General features: G+C 40.0%; 1 long non-coding RNA gene and 3 other non-coding genes across 4 annotated transcripts; all 4 read right to left on the reverse strand.

Moving 5' to 3' along the window:
• Positions 1-284: 284 nt before the first annotated feature.
• LOC135875925 (uncharacterized) lies at positions 285-11,286 on the reverse strand. The gene is made up of 7 exons (XR_010561300.1): positions 11,234-11,286; positions 9,189-9,244; positions 7,937-8,014; positions 7,157-7,261; positions 5,344-5,373; positions 4,284-4,327; positions 285-3,640 (listed from the first exon to the last, which is right to left on the reverse strand). It is a non-coding gene; the product is annotated as an uncharacterized LOC135875925 (long non-coding RNA).
• Positions 3,844-3,912, reverse strand: LOC135876926 (small nucleolar RNA SNORD50). The gene has a single exon (XR_010561336.1). It is a non-coding gene; the product is annotated as a small nucleolar RNA SNORD50 (small nucleolar RNA).
• Positions 5,223-5,291, reverse strand: LOC135876922 (small nucleolar RNA SNORD50). Its single transcript, XR_010561333.1, has one exon. It is a non-coding gene; the product is annotated as a small nucleolar RNA SNORD50 (small nucleolar RNA).
• On the reverse strand, positions 6,321-6,390 carry LOC135876925 (small nucleolar RNA SNORD50). The gene has a single exon (XR_010561335.1). It is a non-coding gene; the product is annotated as a small nucleolar RNA SNORD50 (small nucleolar RNA).
• Positions 11,287-11,579: the final 293 nt, after the last annotated feature.

Consider the following 11,579-nt stretch of genomic DNA (forward strand, 5'->3'; position numbering starts at 1 on the left):
GATTCTTGTCCATAGAGCACATTCCTTATCTTCCACGGCCTAGTTTAGGGAAGGAGCTGCTTAGCATACAGAATTTGATGGCTCCCATTCTCATTTTTACCAGTTTAAGTTCAGTTGCACAAAGGATTGCACACAGGGTCTAACTATTTTTAATGACAGCAGATACTGAGATGGAAAAAGTTAGAGGTTTATAACCACACCCATTATCACAAATTAAGAGATACTAATATTATTAAATCAAACATGGTTCTCAGGCAATGTAAGAAAAACACTGCTTATCTGTGAATTTTTATTATCCGTAAAAATAGTGTACAATGAAATCAATGTTTGCCAACATTTATCAGTCAAATCCTTCCTAGCCTACTTATAGACAAGAGTAGAATGCCCCTTCAGGAAGGGGGTGCAGGCTCCTGCCTCATCCTAGAAAAGCAAACAACGTAAGAGGTACCAAGGAATTTATGCAGCACCATTCCAAATTTTTTTTCCCCTCCCAGGGGGGAGGGAAGGAAAAGTGCAAAACATTTCTCCCTCCACTCCATGATGTAATTTAGATGAAGGTAAAAATCTACCTGAGAAAAGGCACGTGGTTTATTCTCACATGTATCAAAGCCCAAAGTACAATAAAACTGAGTAATGTAGCTTTAACTTCTCATTTACTGGCTTGCAACAGACAACATTCAAATCCAATGACTATTGGTACAGGATGTCAACATAAAGTTTTGCATGATGCACATAATGTTTTAATGCTTCATTTACAAAGCAACTGAACTTTAAAAGGTCTTGCATCTTGTTGAACAGTAATTTTATAAAATCATGTAAGTGACTGAATTTTCTCATTGTGCATTAAAAACTGCCATGATTTACATTTAATTCTTCCTGGAGATAGCAGGATCTTCTGGCATGATACCCTTTTCTGCTACTTTCATCAAACCTAGATCAAGGAGCAAATCCCAGAGTGACATTTTGGAATATGATGCATGTGAGGTACTGGGGTTCCCAAAAAGATCTCACCTTTTGAAGGTTGAAATCTTTCAATTTTGCTCCAACTTTCTTCTATTTGATCCCTGATGCTAGAGGAGCTTATTTTCTTACCGTTCTAGTAGAAATACATTTAGCAACCGTATCTGAGAACAGTCTGGTGGTATTCTATATTAGACTCACGCCATGGGAGAAAGATCGATAATGCATCTTTAAATCATGGATCTAAAAAAAAAAATGTAGCAAAAATGTACTCCTCAGATCCCCTAATATAAATTATATAAGTCTTCTTTCAGAATGGCTAATATACCATTTACCAAGTAGACTGCTGCAATATCATCCACTTCTCTACACTGTTCTCGCAGGCGGCACATTTTCCCCCCCTCTAGGAGGCACGTGAGCAGAATGACTTGGCTAAAACTAGCATCTTTTTAGCTCACCCTTTGAACGCTTCATCAAAAGGTCTCCGCATACTACATAGGTTTTTCTTAAAACTCCACTGTGGAAGAGTTAGAAACAGATTGCTTCCTTCACACTTCTGAAGCACTACATAGTCACTAATAGTTTTGTATTGCCCCAGTAATTGCTCAAGCACAGAGAGGGGAATCCCATTTGTCTGGCCCATAGTGGTTGAGTTGGTGCAATGGAAGGCTATTTTGCCTTTGCAGTTCTTGGAAAGTATAAGCAGCTGTAAAGGAATAGCTGAAGTAACTGCAGACTTGACATGCAATGGCCAGCACTTCATTCTTTTCTGAACAAAGATGAGGATGTGAACTACTGCATCAAGAATGTGTACAAAGCATGGCACATGGAAGTATCCCCCTTCCTTAATGGCACATACGTCTGATAATGGGACTAATGTGGTAATAAATCCTGCTAAAAGTGAGCAAGGGGAAAGCCATTCTGCAATTTCTCCAATACACAATGGATTGTAGGGGTTTTCAAAATTTCAGTGTTGCATATTGCCCAATGTTGGGCTGTAGTCTGTAGCAAAGTGTCTGGGTACCTGCTACCACAGGTAACTGAAGAGGAAGAGATACCCAATGAGCTGATACACAGTCCATGGTCTGACCACTAGTCCACATTTCAGTGGTCAGATGGATCTTCCTCACCTTTGACATCCTCAATGCCTTGGACACGGCAATATGAGTTTTGTACAACTATGGTATTACCTTAGACAAAAAAGTAGGTTTTGCTAGGTATTTGCCACTTGGGAATTCCATTAGTACCTGAAAGCCCTCTACCCTAACAAATGAAAAGGGCTGCAGACCCACTACTAGCATTATTGCCAGTTTTGTATTAAGCATGGGGATTGTAGGATGGTTTCTCTTATAGTTTGATGTGTCTTTAAGTGTAGGTTGTGTCAGTCGCTGGGTAGTTTGCCTGTGTATCTTTTTTCATTCTACTTCCCTTCCTAACACTAAAAGGCATACTGGATGTTATGCCACTGACTGGAGTATTTGTGGACCCCACTTTATCAGATGTTATGACCTGTCTCCTCCATCTCTTTCCCTACTGCATTAGGGCTTAGTTGCTGAATGCAGCAGAGATGTTTCTCCCACATTATGGCATGGTTATTTTTCAAGAGGTTTCTTAAAGCAGAAGTTCCCAGGTGTGCCTCTCTTCCACACAAAACATAGCATTGCTACCATATTTCTGCTCAAGAGAAAAGAGTTCCACACCAATGCATTGGTCTTATCATGCAGTTGGGCAGCGGTGCATAAAAAACAACTTCTTTCCCCATCAGCATAAACAGAACCCAGGCTGTGGTTTAAGTCTAGTTTTCTCTTGTGACCACAACTCCTACGATGACTGGTGAATTTTGCTTTCTTACAAATGTCTGATTTTTTGCTTCCTCAGTGCCTTCATTGATTAATACCACCATCTGACCTTCCTCTTTCACTTCCTGAATTAAATTGCACTCAAAAGGGGGAAGCCTCATTACTATGATTTTCTGCATTAATTGGTACTCTCGCCATCTTTCTACATAGGGTGCCTGGGTTTTCCATTGCCCATTTTATTACTGTTCAGGGCATACACTTTTCCCCAGTAATATCAATGTGTGCTTTATTTCTTTGTTGTGCTTTTATCTCCTTCAGAGGAAACTGGCTAGCCACTGGGAGGTTTTTCCAACCTCCCTCCCCCAAGCTTATTGGTTGTTGCCCTTAATATTTTCTTTATTGAGTAGGGGAGCCTCTCCTGAAAAAAAATAGATATTATGCTACACTTTTAAAGTATGCTCTATTTCCCTTCAGCCACCATAATCTCCTGAGAAGTCATATCGGAAAACAGAAGATGTTAAATCTGACTGATTCTAGCAAAACTGAATTTTCTCTTCTTTGATCCCACATGCAGTTTCCCTATTATAAGACAGCTTTGGTTTCGCTAGAGGGAGCTGGGTCTACAATTTTGGAAAGATCTTCAGATTTCCACAAAACATGATTGCTTCTTTTAAAACAGTGAGCAGAGACCGACTGGTTCTGTGCCATGTGAAGTGTCAGAAATATTAACTACCAAACAATCCCACAAACTATTTCAGAAGCATAAACCTGGTAACATTTTTTGTTGTTAAAATCTTGGTATCTGGGTATCTTCAGGTGTCAGACTTCTTCCAGTGATACTATCCACACTTGTCAGGTGATACAAAAATTCCACCTCATCACTAAAAAGGGAAAACAAACTAAATAAAATGGCTTATTTTACATGAGAAACTGATTCCACAAAGGAAAAAAAAAAAAAAAAAGGTGTTACAAGACATTTTACATTTTATTCTTAAGCAAGTGAAGCTATTCCACCTGAAAGTGCGCCTTTATGGTGGAAATAGTTGGTAGATTTATCCAATAGAGAACTTTAAAATGAGATCTTATTTCAGAAGCTAGATCCATAGAGTTTTTCAGCAACAAAATCAGGTTCAGAATAGGATCATAAAGACCCCAATAAATTACAATTCAATCCACATTTAAAGTACAATACTTATACGTGTATAAGTTCTCTGGTTCATAAATTTAAGTTAAAAAACAAACAGTGCAAGCAATATGCTCAGCCCATAGAAGGAAGGCACACTGACATTTCACAGACACCTCTACAGATTAGAAGAGGGCAGTGCTGATTAATTCCAAGGCTAATTAAGATTACTGACATATTAAGGGTCTTGGAAAGAGGAGGGATGTCCTTTCAGTTCAGGACAAATTGAGATCAGCTCCTGACCAAGTTAAGCCTATAGATATCTGTGAAATGAGAAACCCAAAATTACCAATACAAGGCACTTTTCAACAACAAAGGGTGCATTTTCTTCAAGTACATACCTGAATAACTAAATGCATCTGCTCCTATATTTTCCACCATTTCACTGTTCAAAAAAAGATTCAGTTAGTAAATCATTCATTTTTAATTCTTAGATTAGGCAAGGAAATGTGCCAACGTCATTCAATGGGCAAGTAACAGCTATTCATCCTTTCATATAAGACTTCAATAAGCCGTAGTATTAAATATATACTATATCCGTATAAGCATTCTGCAAATTCTGTTGAGTTGCATGTGTAACACCATGATTACACATCCCTTTCTTATCCTAAAATATCTGCTTTTCTGGCTCACATATAATTTGGCACCTTTGTAAGGCTGGGTAAACAACAAGCAAACAAATATGATCATGACACTAGACTACTAAAATTCCTATTTTCCCATCCTTCAGAGATTAGAACTGGAGGGAACTCCCAAAGCAGAAGTTAATTCTCAGCCTATGATGAACAATAAAAATCCTAAATGGGCCTAAAAAACAGCAGGCATTACTAAATTAAAGGCCTACATCCAGGCCACTTTTATTGCACTGTCAGGTATTCAATGCATTTTAATCTATTACTGCAACAGAAATGGAAACTGAAGTGGCCTCATCCTAGATTGAAATATCAAATATTTCATGAACAATCAATCACGCAGTATATCCTATTAGGAAAGAAAGCACACAAACCAAACCATTTAAGTACATAAAATGAGCCACTGATCATGCAACAACCCATGCATCACCACAAGTTCAGAAATCAGACTGAAGTGGGGAATAACAGTGCAGTTTTAGAAGAAAAAGGCAAGAACCATGCCTTGTGGAAAACAGTAAATGAGGATACAATAGGCAAATTTTCAGTCAATACATGAAATCTACCAAGTAAACAAAATCTACTTGTTTGAAATACTACTTTCACACAGCTCTAGTATTTAGAAAAAGCAATATGAATCATGGTTGTCTAATCTCAGAAGCCAGATCCGTATGAGTTTTTCATCAAGGAATCAGGTTCGGGATAGTATCATCATTGATCAGACCAGAATTACTCATACTTCATCAATATCAACCTTTATTAGAATACATACCTTTAATATTGAGTCAGCCTTCAGAGATCTCTGCAACAAGACAAATTGCACAGTAGTTCGGTGAAATTGAATACTCCAAGGGTTAGTATGTTCATTTATTATTTTAAAGAAGTATTTCCCTAGAGCAACTGTGATGAGGATGTCACACTTTCCCACTAGTCTGCTACTTGTCCAGAGGCAGGAGTTGACTGCACAGGAAGTTAGGATTATGTAAGTACTTTACATGTAAACACTTTACAGATGTAGTATGGATTACACCAACTCAGAAATTTGATATGGGCATTTTATTTATGAAGGTTAGCTTTAGAAATCTCAGATGTGCTCCTGGAAGTGGAAAAAGTATGAATGCCAACGTAAGGGTCCAGCAGTTGTGCTACAGGGCCTAGTCAATTCTTGTCCCTAAGGATCTGCCCATGCTTTTGGCCTCTATATATGCAGGCTGTCTGCCATAGGGCTTTTCCTCCTGATCTGGTTCAATGCTGTATGCAGATACTCCACTCATTAAGTTCACAATACTGTATTTTAACTAATCTTCAAACCTCCTGACTAAGCAGAGACATTCTGATAATTATCAATGGTATTTGAGAGTTTAACTCTTTAGTTCTTTTGAAAATCCCAGCCTAGTTACTATTCTTCACTAAAGGGAGTGTTCTGGGAATTATGGTATTTGACCCCTCCTACTATAATTTCCCAGATTTGCCAAAAGAATCCGGAGCCAAGTGTCCAGAATGCAGCACACCAACAAGCCTTGCCAGGAATTCTGGGATAGGTTTCCAGACAGCAATGTACCACAGTGCAGCACAGCCCCAAGTGTGAACACTACATAACTGCATGTACAGCTAGTACAGCACAAAAATGACAATTTGAGTAACTGCATCAATTGACAGATACTTTTTTAGTGGTAGCAGTAAACATGTCTAAGTAGTGCACAGAACAGAGGTGTAACCAGGTTAACTCTTCTGAATGCTAGTGGTCTCATCTCAGAAGCCAGATCCGTATTAAATTTCTCATCAGCAAGTCAGGTTCGGGATAGGTTCATCACTGACAGACCACTTATTTTTAAAGACACTTTTTGGTATACTGGAACACTATACCAAAATGAACATGTGAACTATAACTCAGTTTAGATACTATCCTAGAATGAAATTATTTCTCAACAAGTTGAACAGTGCCCTTTATCCATTTGGGCCAGATACCTTTATCAATACAAGGCTCTGCAACTTATAGATACAATAGAGTCTGTTGGAAGAAAAAAATCGCTTTTCTAAAAAAAAAAATAATAATAATAATAATAATTTTATATATAAGCCCTGACAAAGGAAAGCACTTAACAGATCCGTCCCCATTACATGTCTTGTCTTGATTTAAAAAAGATTGGAACTGCTTATACACCTCTGACCCGATATAACACTAATTCGGATAGAACGCGGTAAAGCAGCGCTCGCACGCAGGAAGGGGGGGGGGGGTGCGCACGCTCTGGCAGATCAAAGCAAGTTTGATATAATGCGGTTTCACCTATAACGTGCAAGTTTTTTTGGCTCCCAAGGACAGCGTTCTATTGGGGTAGAGGTGTATAAGCTAGAACTATCTAAACCACTTCTTTTATAGAATAAGAGACAGGAATGTATAGGCAGTTCATAAGAAAGACTACTCAAAGGTTCAATTGACAAAGCCAGAGCTTACTCCATATCTTAGCTATGTCCCACACTTTACAGTATTTGAAAGTATTATTTGTGCTTTGAAGATTAGTATATTGTGTTGTGTCAAAATAGTCAGAAAAGTGTATTTTTCAATTGTTTTAAGTTAAGAATACCTGTTTTAGTAGTACTAGAGTCGCAAGTAGTTTTATATCCCAACTGCGCTGTCAGTTATTCATTCATTGATTCATTATCCACTGGATACTTGCTAATAAGTCACACTAGAAATAAGGATAAAGTAACCATTTAAATTGTTACTAATAAATATTGCATAATACAGCATTTTGAAAGTGACATTCCCCTCAAGCATTTTCAGGAAAGGGAAATACTAGATACTCTTGTTAACCAGCATAAAAGCTATAAAAAAGTGGCCCAAAATTTGCACCATTCAGGGTCACTGGCCAAGACCCTGAAAAACCACAGCTAGTTTGCCTATAAGTGAGCATATTTTTATTAAAACCACACCACAATACATGTTCATTTTCTCTGATAGATTTGAATTCACCACCAACAAAAATCGTTGAGTAGGTCAGTTTTGTTCCCACCCTCTTAAGAGTTGAGAACACTAAACTTCTATCCTGAGTTAGATAATTCAGGTTAATTGACAATACATTAACATGGTTGTAAAGCCTAGTGGGGCAACTTCACAAATGGATATGGTTTACAATCAAAATAAACTACACCACCACATCTACTCCCATGAATCTCGCAACTGTTCACAATGTCAAGATGGACCACGTGATACCTCACAGGACTGAAAGCAACAATTTTACCTCAACTATTCAGTTAAATATGGATTAATTAAATCAAAACAACGCATTAAAGTCTAGGTTTTTGCCAATCCATTTATCCCCATCTTAATATTTATTCCTCCACTTGACCATTCACAAACATACTTCTGTCTTAAATATTCAGGAACATCCACAACTGTACATCATATAGTCTTCTAGAACTGTTGATGTTTTCATGAAGGGCTGCAGTTAAAATTAAACAGAAGAAGGTCAGATTTCAATGTAGAAAAATCAATAGCAAATTCAAGTTTTATAATATGGGAATACTTATGCTGTCTTTGTTGTGATACAACACTAAGTCATATTGCACCATAAAAACTGTTTAAAAAAGAGTAAGACGTTCTCTGCCCCAAAGAATTTATAATCTAAGTCAGTCAAAACAAAGCTTCAGCTCATGTGTCAGAGAAAAAGTTTACATCTAATCAATAGACACTCAAAATTAACATGGTGTAGTATGCTAACCTGAAGTATTGTCTACCTATGCGATGACAGGGGATTTCTGAAAAACCAAGTCATATCAGACATACACTTAGGCCCCAATCCTGCAAACACTTATGCACAAAATAACTCAATAGGACTAGCCACATATGTAAAGCTATTCATGCTCAGATATTTGCAGGATCGAGGCCCTAATTACTGCAGATGACAGTCAACTACCTGGCTTAGTCCATATGGCCAATTCACATATTAACCCTAAAGGTATGTCTAACACTACCACAGCACAGCTGCAGCCACATCTCTGTAGTGTAGACATTTACTACAGTGACAGACGGAGTTTTTCCCATTGCTGTAACAAGTCCATCCCCTCGAAAGGCAGTAACAAGGTCAACACAAGAATTCCTGTCAACCCATCTACAGTGGGGGTTAGGTCAACCTAAGTACATTGCATAGGGTGTGAAATTTTTCCCAGCCCTGAGCAATGTAGCTAGGTTGACCTAAATTTTAGGTGTATAACATGTCTAAAAAACAAACATAGAACAACATAGTGCCAGGATAAACAGGTGCTCCAGAGTCCAGAATATAGCGTACAGTGTTGGTAATAGCACCAAAGTGCTTTAATCTACTAAGAACAAGTAAGCAGAAGCAGTAAGATGCTAGAGAGCTGATAAATGGAAGATTATATGAAATGAGTCCACTAATTTACTGTAGCTATCTTTTCGTTCCGCTCTACCCAGTAATACTGTGACAAAGTAATTGACTCTCTGGCACATACGTAAGAGGGAATTACTTTCAAATAGATGAAGACGTGGAGAGCGTACTATGCAACTGAAGCACTTTGGAGTGTTCAATCTTGACCAAACCCAAAGACAGTGCCCTTTCCAGCCCAACCAAATTCAAAATATTCTCAGAGTCATACCTTAATTATTCTGCACAACTTCCAGGATATCACCATGAAGTTTATCTCCATAGTTCCTAGAATAAACAAAATTGCAACAGAACTAGTTATATGCACTACCTACTTGAAATACAGACAGTTGAAAAAAGTGTTAAAAGTAATTTCAGCTAATATAACTAGTCTTTAGTCCCCATGCTAATTTTTGCAGATTTACAAAGTGTTCCGTTGCTGTGTAAAAGACCAGCACAAACATGGCAACTAATTATACAAAAAACATTGTCAAAGACAATCTTAAGAGTTAGACACAATAATAGCGGGCTTAACAAAAGTGGCTAATGTGTGTTATTTAAAAGTTCACATGTCCCTTTAAGCAGCAGAGTCACCTAATTTAAATATCTGTTTTGTTATTATGTAAAAAGTTTGTTAAAACAAGTTTGTGCTTCTACCTTGGTTCCTGCTCTTGGCAAATTCTGTGGGGCTGTTTAGTCTTCTATATAGTCTTGTCTCCCAATTGACAGGCCACAGAAATGTGTAATTGACAATAATAAGTACACAACCTACTTAATTAAGGATTTTTCAACTACATATCTTAAACTGGGCAATCTCACAGATTAATTGTTGGAGGGTGTCCTGTTACAGCTGAATAATCTTATTTCAGAAGTTTTATACACTAGTGGTTCCACATTTTGGTGTTCACAACCCAGCTGCCTCAATATTCAATCAAAGCAGCCCACAAAACTCTCCCAAATCAATACAACTACCTCCCAATTGCTTGTTGGAGCCCTTCCTCTCCCAAGGCTGCTGCTGTAGCACCCCTCATTGTCCTTCAGGAGTCCAGAGAGCCTTAGCTGCTGAAGCTCTGGGCTTTCTGTTCCTTTGCCACCCCGCTCCTCCAAGCCAGTTCCACATCTAAGAGTACTAGGCCAATTCGAGTGAAATGATATCAGAGTTGGAAAAAACTCCAATATGTGTAACTCATCTTGATTGTAGTTTCAAATCCCTAGAGTTAAAGATTAATCAGTAATATTCCAAAAACTAAGATTCCCAGCTGACTTCAGTTTGTGTACTGCTCTGGTTATAGGTATAGTAATTCAAGCATCAGCCACTAAATTATATACACGACATCAGTCGTGACTGTACAATTGCACTAAAAGGGGATTTCAATATGAAATACCGCAACAGCTTTAATTCCTAATCCTTATGGTTATCAGTTTATAGCATTCATTTATAACCACGGAGGATCCATGAAATAGCCCATTTAAATTGATTGAGATTTTTTTAAATTTCTACCTTAATACATTTTCAACTTAATATGACTACAGCAACACATTTACATGATTAAAGCAAGTTTATTGCGCACACACAGCTACTAGTACCATATTACGGATGCCTGGGCAAGTGTGAACTCCACACATCATACAGCTGAGCAGTAACAGATCAGTTTCACAGGACCAGAGATTAGCATAAAACGGCCCCTTGTTTTGCTGAGAACACTAACTGCTGGATGTCGCGGAGAACAGCTCAGGCCCCGAACAGGAAGAAGAGGGACGAACTACCTGGTGCTGCACAGGAGCAGACTGTTGTCCAGGCCAAGTTTATTGCGCGCTCCCTTTGTGGCGCGGCACAGCACGTGACACTGCGCGGTTTCTTGGCGCCGCCACGAACGCAGCACCCTGCACCCGCTCCGCAAGGCTCGAGACAAAGGCCGGGACCCACCGCCCAAGCCACATTTCACGCGGATCAGCCTCGCCGCGCCTAATCACGCAGCGTCTCTATGAGCTACTGAGCCCGCCGACCCCAGCATGCACTGCGCCACCTGCAAGAGGCGGCTCAGAGGAGCGGTGCATTTTGGGACTTGTAGTCCCCGCAGCCCTCATCCGGCCGCCGCCGCGAGTCACACAACCCGGCCTCGGCAGGTGCAGCCGGCGGCTGGCCGTTCCGCCAGCGCCGGGGGAAACGCAGCAAGAGCTCCCAGAGAAACCTAAAACGCGGTCTCCCGAAAATAGGGACCGGATCGGACCAGACCAGCCTGTTCCCTTCCCAGGCGCAGGACACCCCAGACTCACCCACTACTTGGGCCACCATCTCTGACTCTCCGCAGGAAAAAGGGAGGGAACATCCCCCAGAGACTGTTATATAGAAGCTGCCTGAACCAGAGCGAGGCCGACTCCTCCCCTACCCGCCCATTGGGCAGCGCGCACAGGGGCGGCGTTTTGTGCGGGAGGGTTTGAGTCCCGATTACCTCATCGTGCAGCCGAAGCCACGCCCCTCGCTCCCGGGGCGCGCATCGTAGCGGCGCGAAGATTCAGCGCAGCAGAGCCGGCGCGCGCAGGGTGAGGTTCCAGTGCTTAGCTCCGCCCAGAGCTTGGGTACTGCCACTGCATTGACAAACTGTGGTTCAGTCTGCAGCCC

This window comes from Emys orbicularis, chromosome 3 (assembly GCF_028017835.1).
Source record: "Emys orbicularis isolate rEmyOrb1 chromosome 3, rEmyOrb1.hap1, whole genome shotgun sequence".
Taxonomy (NCBI): Eukaryota; Metazoa; Chordata; order Testudines; family Emydidae; genus Emys; species Emys orbicularis.